Here is a 16,634-nt window from a genome sequence, read left to right as displayed (position 1 = left end):
CCAAAGATGTGTAGGTTAGGTGGATTGGCCATGCTAAATTGCCCCTTAGTGTTCAAAGATGTGTAGGTTAGGTGGATTGGCCATGCTAAATTGTCCCTTAGTGTCCAAAGATGTGTAGGTTAGGTGGATTGGCCATGCTAAATTGTCCCTTAGTGTCCAAAGATGTGTAGGTTAGGTGGATTGGCCATGCTAAATTGCCCCTTAGTGTTCAAAGATGTGTAGGTTAGGTGGATTGGCCATGCTAAATTGTCCCTTAGTGTTCAAAGATGTGTAGGTTAGGTGGATTGGCCATGCTAAATTGTCCCTTAGTGTTCAAAGATGTGTAGGTTAGGTGGATTGGCCACGCTAAATTGTCCCTTAGTGTTCAAAGATGTGTAGGTTAGGTGGATTGGCCATGCTAAATTGTTCCTTGGTGTCCAAAAGTGTGCGGTTTAGGTGGATTGGCCATGCTAAATTGCCCATTAGTGTCCAAAGATGTGCAGGTGAGGTGGATTGGCCATGCTAAATTGCCCATTAGTGTCCAAAGATGTGCAGGTTAGATGGATTGGCCATGCTAAATTGTCCCTTAATGGCTAAAGATGTGTGGGTGAGGTAGATTGGCCATGCTAAATTGACCCTTAGTGTCCAAAGATGTGCAGGTTAGATGGATTGGCCATGCTAAATTGGCCCTTAGTGTCCAAAGATGTGCGGGTTAGGTGGATTGGCCGTGCTAAATTGTCCGAGTGTCCAAAGATGTGCAGGTTCGGTGGATTGGCCATGCTAAATGCGTGGGGTTACAGGGATAGGGGGTTGGTCCTGGGTAAGATACTCTTGCAGGGAGTTGGTGCAGACTCGGTGGGCCGAAAGGCCTCTTTCTGCACCTGAGGGATTCTATGTCACAGGAGATGGGAGTGGGTGGTTTTAGCATTGCCAAAGATAAGTTGTTACTCACTCGCCACACTGTCAAATATGACACAGAGGCTGCAAACAGTCGGGTTCAAAGGCACTAAGTCCTAGAGACCAGGAACATCTGAGTTTGGGCAGCAGAAAGGTACCACTGGCTAAGGTACTCCTTTGCTCGGAAAGGGAAAAGAAAACTAATTGTGAAAATCAGTCGGGCTCTGATCATTAGCTGACATCTCTCCTGCACTTGTGGTTGTTGGCTTCACATTCGAGCTGCAGTGGCCACCACATGCTGACTAATCTGCCCGTACTGACTAACCAGCAAACATCGTAGTTCGGGAGACGGTGGCACAGCGGTAATGTCACTGGTGTAGCAATCTAGAGGCCCAGGCTCATGCCCCAGGGACATTGGTTCAAATCCCACCACAGCAGCTGGTGGAATGTAAACTTAGGGGAAGGAAATATACAGTAAATGGCAGAACCCTTAAGAGTATTGATCGGTAGAGGGATCTGGGCGTACAGGTACACAGGTCACAAAATGGCAACGCAGGTGGAGAAGGTAGTCAAGAAGGCATACGGCATGCTTGCCTTCATCGGCCGGGGCATTGAGTTTAAAAATTGGCAAGTCATGTTGCAACTTTACAGAACCTTAGTTAGGCCGCACTTGGAATATAGTGTTCCATTCTGGTCGCCACACTACCAGAAGGATGTGGGGGCTTTGGAGAGGGTACAGAAAAGATTTACCAGGATGTTGCCTGGTATGGAGGGCATTAGCTATGGGGAGAGGTTGGAGAAACTCGGTTTGTTCCCACTGGAACGACGGAGGTCGAGGGGAGACCTGATAGAAGTCTACAAGATTATGAGGGGCTTGGACAGAGTGGATAGTCAGAGCTTTTTCCCCAGGGTGGAAGAGTCAATTACTAGGGGGGGCACAGGTTTAAGGTGCGAGGGGCAAGGTTTAAAGGAGATGTACGAGGCAAGTTTTTTTTACACAGAGGGTGGTGGGTGCCTGGAACTCGCTGCCGGGGGAGGTAGTGGAAGCGGATACGATAGTGACTTTTAAGGGGCGTCTTGACAAATATATGAATAGGATGGGAATGGAGGGATATGGTCCCCGGAAGGGTAGGGGTTTTTAGTTCAGTCGGGGCAGCATGGTCGGTGCAGGCTTGGAGGGCTGAAGGGCCTGTTCCTGTGCTGTAATTTTCCTTGTTCTTTGAGTGGCGCAGTGATATTGTGGCTTAGCTAATTAATCCAGGGACCCAGTACAAGATCTGTGCAACTCAGGTTCGAATCCTGGCACGGCAGATGGTGAAATTTGAATTCAATCAAAATCTGCAATTAAGAATCTACTGATGACCATGAAACCATTGTCGATTGTCGGAAAAACCCATCTGGTTCACTAATGTCCTTTCGGGAAGGAAATCTGCTGTCCTTACCCGGTCTGGCCTACAGGTGACTCCAGAGCCACAGCAATGTGGTTGACCCTTCGATGGTCTCTGAGATGGAGGGCAATACATGTCCTTAAAAATAATGGGTGGCATGGTGGCACAGTGGGTTAGCACAGCTGCCTCCCAGTGCCAGGGACCCGGGTTCGATTCCCGGCTTGGGTCACCGTCGGTGGAGAGGCTGCACATTCTCCCCGTGTCTGCGTGGGTTTCCTCCGGGTGCTCCAGTTTCCTCCCACAGCACAAAGATGTGTAGGTTAGGTGGATTGGCCGTGCTAAATTGCCCCTTAGTGTCAGGGGGACTAGCTAGGGTAAATACATGGGGTTATGGGTATGGGGCCTGGGTGGGATTGTGGTTGGTGCAGACTCGATGGACTGAATGGCCTCCTTCTGCACTGTAGGATTCTATGATCCATTAAATCATACTTCAAAGAGTCAGCACCTTCAGAAGGAGAGTCGAGTGAGGAGGATAAACAAAAACGCAACAGTTAGGGGAACTGTGCCAGGGCCTGCATTCCTGGGCGCAGCAGGAAAGGCAGACAGAGCCAGGCGACACAGATAAACATGGCGCTGAGAGAGAGAGACAACACAGATAGACAAGGTGCAGAGAGAGAGAGAGACAACACAGATAGACAAGGTGCAGAGAGAGAGAGATACAACACAGATAGACAAGGTGCAGAGAGAGAGAGAGACAACACAGATAGACAAGGTGCAGAGAGAGAGAGACAACACAGATAGACAAGGCGCAGAGAGAGAGAGAGACAACACAGATAGACAAGGTGCAGAGAGAGAGAGACAACACAGATAGACAAGGCGCAGAGAGAGAGAGAGACAACACAGATAGACAAGGTGCAGAGAGAGAGACAACACAGATAGACAAGGCGCAGAGAGAGAGAGAGACAACACAGATAGACAAGGCGCAGAGAGAGAGAGAGACAACACAGATAGACAAGGTGCAGAGAGAGAGAGAGACAACACAGATAGACAAGGTGCAGAGAGAGAGAGACAACACAGATAGACAAGGTGCAGAGAGAGAGAGACAACACAGATAGACAAGGTGCAGAGAGACAACACAGATAGACAAGGTGCAGAGAGAGAGACAACACAGATAGACAAGGCGCAGAGAGAGAGAGAGACAACACAGATAGACAAGGTGCAGAGAGAGATACAACACAGATTGACAAGGTGCAGAGAGAGAGACAACACAGATAGACAAGGCGCAGAGAGAGAGAGACAACACAGATAGACAAGGTGCAGAGAGAGAGAGAGACAACACAGATAGACAAGGCGCAGAGAGAGAGAGAGACAACACAGATAGACAAGGTGCAGAGGGAGAGAGAGACAACACAGATAGACATGGCGCAGAGAGAGAGAGAGACAACACAGATAGACAAGGTGCAGAGAGAGAGAGAGACAACACAGATAGACAAGGCGCAGAGAGAGAGAGACAACACAGATAGACAAGGTGCAGAGAGAGAGAGACAACGCAGATAGACAAGGTGCAGAGAGAGAGAGACAACACAGATAGACAAGGCGCAGAGAGAGAGAGAGAGAGACAACACAGATAGACAAGGCGCAGAGAGAGAGAGAGAGACAACACAGATAGACAAGGTACAGAGAGAGAGGGACAACACAGATAGACAAGGTGCAGAGAGAGAGACAACACAGATAGACAAGGTGCAGAGAGAGAGAGACAACACAGATAGACAAGGTGTAGAGAGAGAGAGAGACAACACAGATAGACAAGGCGCAGAGAGAGAGAGACAACACAGATAGACAAGGCGCAGAGAGAGAGAAACACAGATAGACAAGGTGCAGAGAGAGAGAGAGAGACAACACAGATAGACAAGGTGTAGTCAGAGAGAGAGAGAGACAAACACAAGCAGGACGAGAGGGACACGTAGAGATACACAGATAAAGCCAGGGAAACAAGGACATGTAAACAAAATGAAAAAAGTAAAGTTAAAGTTTATTTATTAGTCACAAGTAGGTTCACACTCCGGCACCTGTTCGGGTTACACTGAGGGAGAATTTAGCACCTAACCAGCACGTCTTTCTTTGGACTGTGGGAGGAAACCGGAGCACCCGGAGGAAACCCACGCAGACACGGGGAGAACGTGCAGACTCTGCACAGACAGTGACCCAAGCCGGGAATCGAACCCGGGTCCCTGGCGCTGTGAGGCAGCAGTGCTAACCCACTGTGTATTTACTGCCCAGAAGAAGGACAGAGGGAGGGAGAGATGGAGGCAGACACAGACAGCGATAGAGAAAGTGAAAGAGGGGGAGATATAGAGAGACAGAGACATTGGGAACTGGGAGGAGGAGAGAACTTCATGAGAATATAGGCAGCCTAATGGAAAAGGGGAGACACGGAGCAGATGAAATTTGATGCAGAGAAGCATGAAGTGGGAGATTTGGTGGGCAGAATTATAGAATCAAAGAATCCCGACAGTGCAGAAGGAGGCCATTCAGCCCATCGAGTCTGCACCGAACACAATCCCACCCAGACCCTATCCCTGTAACCCCACATATTTAGTCCATTCTGACAATAACGCAACATTTAGCACGGCCAATCCACCGAACCAGCACGTCTTTGGACTGTGGGAGGAAACCGGAGCACCTGGAGGAAACCCACGCAGACACGGGGAGAACGTGCAAACTCCACACAGACAGTGACCCGAGCCGGGAATCGAACCCGGGTCCCTGGCGCTGTGAGGCAGTAGTGCTAACTCTAATTTGCAGTGCTAAGTGCTAATTCTTCCCACCAACCAGCCTCCCATCCATTGACTCTGTCTACACTTCCCGCTGCCTCGGGGAAAAGCAGCCAGCATAATCAAGGACCTCACGCACCCGGACATTCTCTCTTCCACCTTCTTCCGTCGGGAAAAAGATACAAAAGTCTGAGGTCACGTACCAAGCGACTCAAAAACAGCTTCTTCCCTGCTGCTGTCAGACTTTTGAATCGACCTACCTCGCATTTTCTCAGAAGACTAAGGAAATTTGGCATGTCAGCTACGACTCTCACCAACTTTTACGGATGCACCATAGAAAGCATTCTTTCTGGTTCTATCACAGCTTGGTATGGGCTCCTGCTCTGCCCAAGACCGCAAGGAACTACAAACAGTTGTGAATGTAGCCCAATTCATCACGCAAATCAGCCTCCCATCCATTGACTCTGTCTACACTTCCCGCTGCCTCGGGAAAAGCAGCCAGCATAATCAAGGACCCCACGCACCCCGGACATTCTCTCTTCCACCTTCTTCCGTCGGGAAAAAGATACAAAAGTCTGAAGTCACGTACCAACCGACTCAAGAACAGCTTCTTCCGGCTGCTGTCAGACTTTTGAATGGACCTACCTCGCATTAAGTTGATCTTTCTCTACACCCGAGCTATGACTCTAACACTACATTCTGCACCCTCTCCTTTCCTTCTCTATGAACGGTATGCTTTGTCTGTATAGCGCGCAAGAAACAATACTTTTCACTGTATGTTAATACATGTGACAATAATAAATGAAATCAAATTCAAATCTAACCACTGTGCGTCCCACAAGGAGAGGCAATCATAAAATAAAAGGTATAATTCTAACGAGGGCTACGGGATCAGAGGAGCATTGGTGATCAATGGGCCCCATTCACTGAAGATACCAAGGGAGGTCGAGGAAGTATTTAAAACGGAATACAAAATCCCAAACTTTATTAATAGAGGCACAGAGTACAAAAATAAGTTGGGTTTAGACTCGAAAAACCTCTGGCTTGACCTGAAACTGAGTACATTCAATTCTGGCCGCCACACCTTGGGAACGTGAAGGCCTTTAGAGCGAGTGCGCGTGAGAGGATTAGAGAACAGATTTACAAGAATGCTTCCAGGGATGTCAGTAACACAGAAACGTTGGAGAATCACCTCGCAGAGGTGACGTTTGAGAGATTTGATAGAGGTGTTCAGAATCACGAGGGCCCCGCACAAAGTATTACAGAATCACACAGTGCAGGAGAGGCCCTTCGGCCCATCGAGTCTGCACCGACGCACGAGATCCACCTAACCCATCTACCTGACCCCATTTACCAGCACTTGGCCCATAGCCCTGGATGTTATGACGTGCCAAGTGCTCATCCGGGTACTTTTTAAAGGATGTGAGGCATCCCGCCTCCACCACCCTCCCAGGCAGCGCATTCCAGACCCTCTGGGGGAAAAAAGTTTTTTCCTCAAATCCCCCCCTCAACCTCCTGGCCCTCACCTCGACTCCCCTCGTAACTGACCCTTCAACTAAGGGGAACAGCTGCTCCCTATCCATGCTCCTCATAATCTTGAACACCTCAATCAGGTCGCCCCCTCAGTCTTCTCTGCTCCAGAGAAAACAACCCAAGCCTATCCAACCTCTCTTCATAACTTAAATGTTCCATCCCAGGCAGCGTTCCGGCGAATCTCCTCCGCACTCCCTCCAGTGCGATCACGTCCTTCCTATAATGTGGTGACCAGAACTGCACACAGTGCTCCAGCTGTGGCCTCACCAAAGTTCTATACAACTCCATCATGACCTCTCTGTTTTTGTAACCTATACCCCGGTGTACCGCAAGGATCTGTTTTGGGGCCACTGCTGTTTGTCATTTTTATTAATGACCTGGATGAGGGCGTGGAAGGATGGATTAGTAAATTTGCGGATGACACTAAAGTCGGTGGAGTTGTAGACAGTGCGGAGGGAAGTGGCAGGTTACAGAGGGACATAGATAAGCTGCAGAGCTGGGCTGAGAGGTGGCAAATGGAGTTTAATGCGGAAAAGTGTGAGGTGATTCACTTTGGAAGGAGTAACAGGAATACAGAGTACTGGGCTAATGGCAAGATACTTGGTAGTGTAGATGAACAGAGGGATCTGGGTGTCCATGTGCATAGATCCCTGAAAGTTGGCACCCAGGTTGATAGGGTTGTTAAGAAGGCGTCCGGTGTGTTAGCTTTTATTGGTAGAGGGATTGAGTTTCGGAGCCAGGAGGTCATGCTGCAACTGTACAAAACTCTGGTGCGGCCGCATTTGGAGTATTGCGTACAGTTCTGGTCGCCGTATTATAGGAAAGATGTGGAAGTGTTGGAAAGGGTGCAGAGGAGATTTACCAGGATGTTGCCTGGTATGGTGGGAAAATCGTATGAGGAAAGGCTGAGGGGCTTGAGGTTGTTTTCGTTAGAGAGAAGAAGGTTAAGAGGTGACTTAATAGAGGCACACAAGATGGTCAGAGGAGGTGGATAGTGAGAGCCTTTTTCCTCGGATGGTGATGGCGAGCATGAGGGGACATAGCTTTAAATTGAGGGGTGAGAGATATAGGACAGATGTTAGAGGTACGTTCTTTACTCAGAGAGTAGTAAGGGCGTGGAATGCCCTGCCTGCAGCAGTGGTGGACTCGTCAACATTAAGAGCATTCAAATGGTTATTGGATAAACATATGGATGATATTGGAATAGTGTAGATTAGAGGGGCTTTAGATTGGTTCCACTGGTCAGCGCAACATCGAGGGCCGAAGGGCCTGTACTGCGCTGTAATGTTCTAAGTAAATCTGGACCCCTCACCCCAACCTCTGATCCTGACCCCAACCCCTGCCTCTTCACCCATCTCACTGCTCTCTGACCCCCGCCGCCTCCCCCCCTGGGGCACAGAGAGCAACTGCTCCTGGGGGGGGTCAGTGCCCATGGTCGGCTGCCAGGCCAGGGGTGGGGGGGTCAGTGCCCGTGGTCTGCTGCCGGGCCAGGGGGTCAGTGCCAGGGACTGGGGGGGGGTTGGGGTCAGTGCCGGGGATGGGAGGGGGTCAGTACTGGGGATTGGGGGGGGGGGTCACTGCCCCGGGGGCGGGGGGGGTCAGTGCCCGGGGGGGGTCAGTGCCGGGGGGGGGGGGGTCAGTGTCCAGGGGGGGGGGGGGGGGGGTCAGTGCCCCGGGGGGGGGGGGGGGGGGGTCAGTGCCCGGGGGGGGTCGTCAGTGCCGGGGGGGGGGGGGGGGGTGTCAGTGCCAGGGGGGGGGGGGGCAGTGCCGGGGGGGGGCGGGGGCAGTGCCGGGGGGGGGCGGGGGCAGTGCCGGGGGGTGGGGGGGCTGTGCCGGGGGGTGGGGGGGCAGTGCCGGGGGGGGGGGGGCAGTGCCGTGGGGGGGGGGGGGGGCAGTGCCGTGGGGGGGGGGGGGGGCAGTGCCCCGGGGGGGGGGGGGGGGTGGGTCAGTGCCCCGGGGGGGGGGGGGGTCAGTGCCGGGGGGGGGGGGGGGTCAGTGCGCCGGGGGGGGGTCAGTGCCCCGGGGGGGGGGGGGGGGTCAGTGCCCCGGGGGGGGGGGTCAGTGCCCCGGGGGGGGGGGGGGGTCAGTGCCCCGGGGGGGGGGGGGGGGGTCAGTGCCCCGGGGGGGCGGTCAGTGCCGGGGGGGGGGGGGGGGGGTCAGTGCCCCGGGGGGGGGGGGGGGGGGGGGTCAGTGCCCCGGGGGGGCGGTCAATGCCGGGGGGGGGGGTCAGTGCCCCGGGGGGGCGGTCAGTGCCGGGGGGGGGGGGGGTCAGTGCCCCGGGGGGGGGGTCAGTGCCCCGGGGGGGCGGTCAGTGCCGGGGGGGGGGGGGGGTCAGTGCCCCGGGGGGGGGGGGGGGGCGGTCAGTGCCGGGGGGGGGGGGGGCGGTCAGTGCCCCGGGGGGGGGGGGGGGTCAGTGCCCCGGGGGGGGGGGGGGGGGGTTGGGGGTCGGGGTCTCGGTCCCGGGTCTTCACTCACCCGCTCCGCAGCCGCCGCTTCACCGACACCGGCAGGGACTGAGGCTGTACCCGCGCCTGCGCAACAGGTTGAGGAAAGCGCGCCTGCGCACAACTGAAAGGAGATCGCGCCTGCGCACAGCCTGAAAAGAAACGGCGCATGGGCATATCCTGAAAGGAGATCGCGCCTGCGCACAACATAAAAAGGAGATCGCGCCTGCGCGCCACCGTGACGGCTGCCGGCACCAGAGCATGCACTTCAATCATCAGGTTGGGGCTGGGGGGGCGCGCATGCGCTGCAACGGCGGGTGGCATCAAACCCACTGCTCGTTTGGAAAAAATCCGTTTTTATTTGCTTTTAAATCTCCAGAATCATTTGTCTCAGAACAGCAAAACCGGCAGCGAGTGAAACCAGCCGTGGGGATCGTGTTCGAATAGCTTGAAGAAAAATAATAGTGCGCATGCTTGCCGCTCATGTCGCAAAGGAGTCTGGTCATTGTAGCTCCCGCAAAGGATTCTGGTCAGTGCAGTTCTCGCAAAGGATTCTGGTCAGTGCTGTTCTCGCAAAGGATTCTGGTAAATGTAGTTCCCGCAGAGGATTCTGGATATTGTAGTTCATAGAAACCCTACCCTACAGTGCAGAAGGGGCCCATCGAGTCTGCACCGACCACAATCCCACACAGGCCCTACCCCCATAACCCCATGCATTTACCTTAGCTACTCCCCCTGTCACTAAGGGGCAATTTAGCATGGCCGACCAACCTAATCTACACATCTTTGGATACTCATAGAAGAAATCATAGAAACCCTACAGCACAGAAAGAGGCCATTCGGCCCATCGAGTCTGCACCGACCACAATCCCACCCAGGCCCTACCCCCATATCCCTACATATTTTACCCACTAATCCCTCTAACCTACGCATCCCAGGACTCTAAGGGGCAATTTTTTTAACCTGGCCAATCAACCTAACCCGCACATCTTTGGACTGCAGAAGTCTCTCAACCACCAGGTTAAAGTCCAACAGGTCTATTTGGAATCACGAGCTTTCGGAGCGCCGCTCCTTCATTAGGTGAGTGGAGCGTCGGGTTTCACAAACACGGCATATAGAACCATAGAAAATTACAGCTCAGAAACAGGCCTTTTGGCCCTTCTTGTCTGTGCCGAACCATTTTTTGCCCAGTCCCACTGACCTGCACTTGGACCATATCCCTCCACACCTCTCTCATCCATGAACCCGTCCAAGTTTTTCTTAAATGTTAAAAGTGACCCCGCATTTACCACTTTATCCGGCAGCTCATTCCACACTCCCACCACTCTCTGCGTGAAGAAGCCCCCCCTAATATTCCCTTTAAACTTTTCTCCTTTCACCCTTAACCCATGCCCTCTGGTTTTTTTCTCCCCTAGCCTCAGCGGAAAAAGCCTGCTTGCATTCACTCTATCTATACCCATCAAAATCTTATACACCTCTATCAAATCTCCCCTCAATCTTCTATGCTCCAGGGAATAAAGTCCCAACCTATTCAATCTCTCTCTGTAACTCAGCTTCTCAAGTCCCGGCAACATCCTTGTGAACCTTCTCTGCACTCTTTCAACCTTATTTACATCCTTCCTGTAATTAGGTGACCAAAACTGCACACAATACTCTAAATTCGGCCTCACCAATGCCTTATATAACCTCACCATAACATTCCAACTCTTATACTCAATACTTTGATTTATAAAGGCCAATGTACCAAAAGCACTCTTTACGACCCTATCTACCTGTGACGCCACTTTTAGGGAATTATGTATCTGTATTCCCAGATCCCTCTGTTCTACTGCACTCTTCAGAGTCCTACCATTTACCTTGTAGTATATAGACACAGACACAATTGCAAGATAATGGTTGGAATGTGAGTCTTTACAGCTAATCAAGTCTTAAAGGTACAGACAATGTGAGTGGAGAGAGCGTTAAGCACAGGTTAAAGAGATGTGTATTGTCTCCAGACAGGACAGTGAGTGAGATTTTGCAAGCCCAGGCAAGTCGTGGGGGTTACAGATAGTGTGACATGAACCCAAGATCCCGGTTGAGGCCGTCCTCATGTGTGCGGAACTTGGCTATCAGTCTCTGCTCAGCGACTCTGCGCTGTCGTGAAGGCCGCCTTGGAGAACGCTTACCCGAATATCAGAGGCCGAATGCCCGTGGCCGCTGAAGTGTTCCCCAACAGGAAGAGAACACTCTTGCCTGGTGATTGTCGAGCGGTGTTCATTCATCCGTTGTCGCAGCGTCTGCATGGTTTCCCCAATGTACCATGCCTTGGGACATCCTTTCCTGCAGCGTATCAGGTAGACAACGTTGGCCGAGTTGCAAGAGTATGTACCGTGTACCTGGTGGATGGTGTTCTCACGTGAGATGATGGCATCCGTGTCGATGATCCGGCACGTCTTGCAGAGGTTGCTGTGGCAGGGTTGTGTGGTGTCGTGGTCACTGTTCTCCTGAAGGCTGGGTAGTTTGCTGCGGACAGTGGTCTGTTTGAGGTTGTGCGGTTGTTTGAAGGCAAGAAGTGGGGGTGTGGGGATGGCCTTGGCGAGATGTTTGTCTTCATTAATGACATGTTGAAGGCTCCGGAGGAGATGCCGTAGCTTCTCCGCTCCGGGGAAGTACTGGACGACGAAGGGTACTCTGTCCACTGTGTCCCGTGTTTGTCTTCTGAGGAGGTCGGTGCGGTTTTTCGCTGTGGCGCGTTGGAACTGTCGATCGATGAGTCTAGCGCCATATTCCTGTTCTTATGAGGGCATCTTTCAGCGTCTGGAGGTGTCTGTTGCGATCCTCCTCATCCGAGCAGATCCTGTGTATTCGGAGGGCTTGTCCGTAGGGGATGGCTTCTTTTACGTGTTTAGGGTGGAAGCTGGAGAAGTGGAGCATCGTGAGGTTATCCGTGGGCTTGCGGTACAGTGAGGTGCTGAGGTGACCGTCCTTGATGGAGATGCGTGTGTCCAAGTACAGCGTGTGTTCACTGTACCGCAAGCCCACGGATAACCTCACGATGCTCCACTTCTCCAGCTTCCACCCTAAACACGTTAAAGAAGCCATCCCCTACGGACAAACCCTCCGAATACACAGGATCTGCTCGGATGAGGAGGATCGCAACAGACACCTCCAGACGCTGAAAGATGCCCTCATAAGAACAGGATATGGCGCTCGACTCATCGATCGACAGTTCCGACGTGCCACAGTGAAAAACCGCACCGACCTCCTCAGAAGACAAACACGGGACACAGTGGACAGAGTACCCTTCGTCGTCCAGTACTTCCCCGGAGCGGAGAAGCTACGACATCTCCTCCGGAGCCTTCAACATGTCATTAATGAAGACAAACATCTCGCCAAGGCCATCCCCACACCCCCACTTCTTGCCTTCAAACAACCGCACAACCTCAAACAGACCATTGTCCGCAGCAAACTACCCAGCCTTCAGGAGAACAGTGACCAAGACACCACACAACCCTGCCACAGCAACCTCTGCAAGACATGCCGGATCATCGACACGGATGCCATCATCTCACGTGAGAACACCATCCACCAGGTACACGGTACATACTCTTGCGACTCGGCCAACGTTGTCTACCTGATACGCTGCAGGAAAGGATGTCCCGAGGCATGGTACATTGGGGAAACCATGCAGACGCTGCGACAACGGATGAATGAACACCGCTCGACAATCACCAGGCAAGACTGTTCTCTTCCTGTGGGGGAGCACTTCAGCGGTCACGGGCATTCGGCCTCTGATATTCGGGTAAGCGTTCTCCAAGGTGGCCTTCACGACAACGCAGAGTCGCTGAGCAGAGACTGATAGCCAGGTTCCGCACACATGAGGACGGCCTCAACCGGGATCTTGGGTTCATGTCACACTATCTGTAACCCCCACGACTTGCCTGGGCTTGCAAAATCTCACTAACTGTCCCGGCTGGAGACTCTTTAACCTGTGCTTAACCCTCTCTCCACTCACATTGTCTGTGCCTTTAAGACTTGATTACCTGTAAAGACTCGCATTCCAACCATTATCTTGTAAATTGAGTTTGTGTCTGTATATGCCCTGTTTGTGAACACAACTCTTCACTTACCTGATGAAGGAGCGGCGCTCCGCAAGCTCGTGCTGCCAAATAAACCTGTTGGACTTTAACCTGGTGTTGTGAGACTCCTTACTGTGCCCACCCCAGTCCAACGCCGGCATCTCCACATCATTGTTGTTCCCGCAGAGGATTCTGGTCATTGTAGTCCCCGCAGAGGATTCTGGTCAATGTAGTTCCTGCAGAGGATTCTGGTCATTGTAGTTCCCACAGAGGATTCTGGTCATTGTAGTTCCCGCAGAGGATTCTGGTCATTGTAGTTCCCGCAGAGGATTCTGGTCATTGTAGTTCCCGCAGAGGATTCTGGTCATTGTAGTTCCCACAGAGGATTCTGGTCATTGTAGTTCCCACAGAGGATTCTGGTCATTGTAGTTCCCACAGAGGATTCTGGTCATTGTAGTTCCCGCAGAGGATTCTGGTCATTGTAGTTCCCGCAGAGGATTCTGGTCATTGTAGTTCCCGCAGAGGATTCTGGTCATTGTAGTTCCCACAGAGGATTCTGGTCATTGTAGTTCCCACAGAGGATTCTGGTCAATGTAGTTCCCGCAGAGGATTCTGGTCATTGTAGTTCCCGCAGAGGATTCTGGTCATTGTAGTTCCCTCATTCCTGCAGCAGGGATTGAGGGATCCTCAGGATATTGAACGGAGATTGGGGCCTGGGGCTACTGCAGCCCATTCCTTCTCTCCAGCTGCTGCCTTGCAGAAGCCCCCTGGGCACACACTGTCAGCAGAAGTTTCAATTAGCTGGACCACCCCCAGGGAAGTCAGAACCTGGAAGATAAGGAAATGGGAGGAGAATCAACCCTTGCCGCCTGCTCCACAATTCACAACTCAGCATCGAACAGGTCCAGCACAATCCCCGTATCCCTTAATCAGGGTGGCACAGTGGGTTAGCACTGCTGCCTCACAGCGCCAGGGACCCGGGTTCGATTCCCGGCTTGGGTCACTGTCTGTGCGGAGTTTGCACGTTCTCCCCCCGTGTCTGCGTGGGTTTCCTCCGGGTGCTCCGGTTTCCTCTCACAGTCCAAAGATGTGCGGGTTAGGTGAATTGGCCTTGCTAAATTGCCCCTTAGTGTCAGGGGGGACTAGCTAGGGTAAATGCATGGGGTTATGGGGATAGGGCCTGGGTGGGATTGTGCTCAGTGCAGACTCGAAGGGCCAAATGGCCTCGTCCTGCCCTGTAGGGATTCTGTGAATCTGGTTAGCACTGCTGCCTCACAACGTCAAAGACCTGGGTTCAATTCCCAGCTTGGGACACAGTCTGTGCGGAGGTACACATCTTTGGACACCAAGGGGCAATTTAGCACGGCCAATCCACCTAACCCGCACATCTTTGGACACTAAGGGGCAATTTAACATGGCCAATCCACCTAACCTACACATCTTTGGACACTAAGGGGCAATTTAGCATGGCCAATCCACCTAACCTACACATCTTTGGACACTAAGGGGCAATTTAGCACGGCCAATCCACCTAACCTACACATCTTTGGACACTAAGGGGCAATTTAGCACGGCCAATCCACCTAACCCACACATCTTTGGACACTAAGGGGCAATTTAGCACGGCCAATCCACCTAACCTGCACATCTTTGGACACTAAGGGGCAATTTAGCACGGCCAATCCACCTAACCCGCACATCTTTGGACACTAAGGGGCAATTTAGCACGGCCAATCCACCTAACCTGCACATCTTTGGACACTAAGGGGCAATTTAGCACGGCCAATCCACCTAACCAGCACATCTTTGGACACTAAGGGGCAATTTAGCATGGCCAATCCACCTAACCCGCACATTTTTGGACTGTGGGAGGAAACCGGAGCATCCGGAGGAAACCCACGCAGACACGGGGGAGAACTCCACCTGAGGCCGGGAATCGAACCCGCGTCCCTGGCGCTGTGAGGCAGTAACTGATGTGGTGGTCTTATTCAACAGTCAGCAATGATTTGAGAATCATTGGTCCCCTTCGGGCAATGAGCCGCGTTGGGGCAATTTCTGCTGCAGTCGGTGCCCTTGTCCACTGGGTGGGGCAAATGAGCTGTGCAGCAAATTTGCAGCCTTTGCTGCCCTCTGGTGGTGGGGGCGAAGCTCTGCTGCGTGGAGACACATAGGAAAGAGTTGCATTTATATAGCGCCGCCAGACATGATGTTTCAGTCATTTTAGAGTCGCCATTGTAATTTTCTGTCTTGGGACAGAAGGGAGAATTTCAGTCACGATATTTTACATCCAGTAGAGAAGGCTTCGATTTGACATCTCGTCCCGAGACACGGCACCTCTGACAGTGCAGCACTCCCTCAGTACTGCACCTAGACTTTGGTACACTAGGCCTGGAATGGGGCTTGAACCCAGGACTTTGTAATTTAGAGGGGAACATGCTGACAGCTTAGTCAGAGGTGACAGTGTGGAGGGTGTTCTACTCTGTATCTAACCCCGTGCTGTACCTGTCCTGGGAGTGTTTGATGGGGGACAGTGTAGAGGGAGCTTTACTCTGTATCTAACCCCGTGCTGTACCTGTCCTGGGAGTGTTTGATGGGGACAGTGTAGAGGGAGCTTTACTCTGTATCTAACCCCGTGCTGTCCCTGTCCTGGGAGTGTTTGATGGGGGACAGTGTAGAGGGAGCTTTACTCTGTATCTAACCCCGTGCTGTACCTGTCCTGGGAGTGTTTGATGGGGGAGAGTGTAGAGGGAGCTTTACTCTGTCTCTAACCCCGTGCTGTACCTGTCCTGGGAGTGTTTGATGGGGGTCAGTGTAGAGGGAGCTTTACTCTGTATCTAACCCCGTGCTGTACCTGTCCTGGGAGTGTTTGATGGGGGACAGTGTAGAGGGAGCTTTACTCTGTATCTAACCCTGTGCTGTACCTGTCCTGGGAGTGTTTGATGGGGGACAGTGCAGAGGGAGCTTTACTCTGTATCTAACCCCGTGCTGTACCTGTCCTGGGAGTGTTTGATGGGGGACAGTGTAGAGGGAGCTTTACTCTGTATCTAACCCCGTGCTGTACCCGTTCCGAAAGGGTTCCTCTGTATGCTACAGATGATGTCTTTCTAGAGTGAATTAAGCAGTTTGTTCCATGCACTGCAGAGCAAATCCCATCCTCACACTTATTCCGTTATCTCCCATTAGTGATGAATCGAACTGATCCCTTCACCAATTTACCCTGAACTGAGAAAGATCTATTTGGGTGAAAACATTTCAACTTCCGTTCCGAAGGCCAATTTTTGCCGTCTGTTCAAAGTTCCCTCCCCAGGTGGCGGGGGTGGGGGGGCGGGCGGGGGGTGGGGGGGGGGGGGGGGGGGGGGGGGTGGTTGGTGAGACATGAATAATTCGGTGCTGGTTCAGCTCTCGCCCTGAGTGAGAAACATTTCCACCTTTGTCATGGTTTCCTATGGCCCATCTGCAATGGAGGCGTCACGGTGGCACAGTGGGTTAGTGCTGCTGCCTCACAGCGCCAGGGACCCGGGTTCGATTCCCGGCTCGGGTCACTGTCTGTGTGGAGTT

The 16,634-nt window shown here is 52.6% G+C and overlaps 1 protein-coding gene across 2 annotated transcripts in view; it reads right to left on the bottom strand.

Moving 5' to 3' along the window:
- LOC144481800 (integral membrane protein GPR137-like) overlaps positions 1-9,091 on the bottom strand; it is a 68,387-nt gene extending 59,296 nt beyond the window's left edge. For both annotated transcript variants that reach the window (XM_078200941.1, XM_078200939.1), the window contains exon 1: positions 9,047-9,091. The gene's annotated coding sequence lies outside the window, so the exon portion shown is untranslated. The remainder of the gene's footprint in view (positions 1-9,046) is intronic.
- Between the last annotated feature and the right edge of the window lie 7,543 nt (positions 9,092-16,634).

This window comes from Mustelus asterias, chromosome 33, assembly GCF_964213995.1.
Source record: "Mustelus asterias chromosome 33, sMusAst1.hap1.1, whole genome shotgun sequence".
Lineage (NCBI taxonomy): Eukaryota > Metazoa > Chordata > Chondrichthyes > Carcharhiniformes > Triakidae > Mustelus > Mustelus asterias.
Note: the sequence above shows the minus strand (reverse complement) of the source record. Positions and strands in the feature narration are given on the sequence as shown.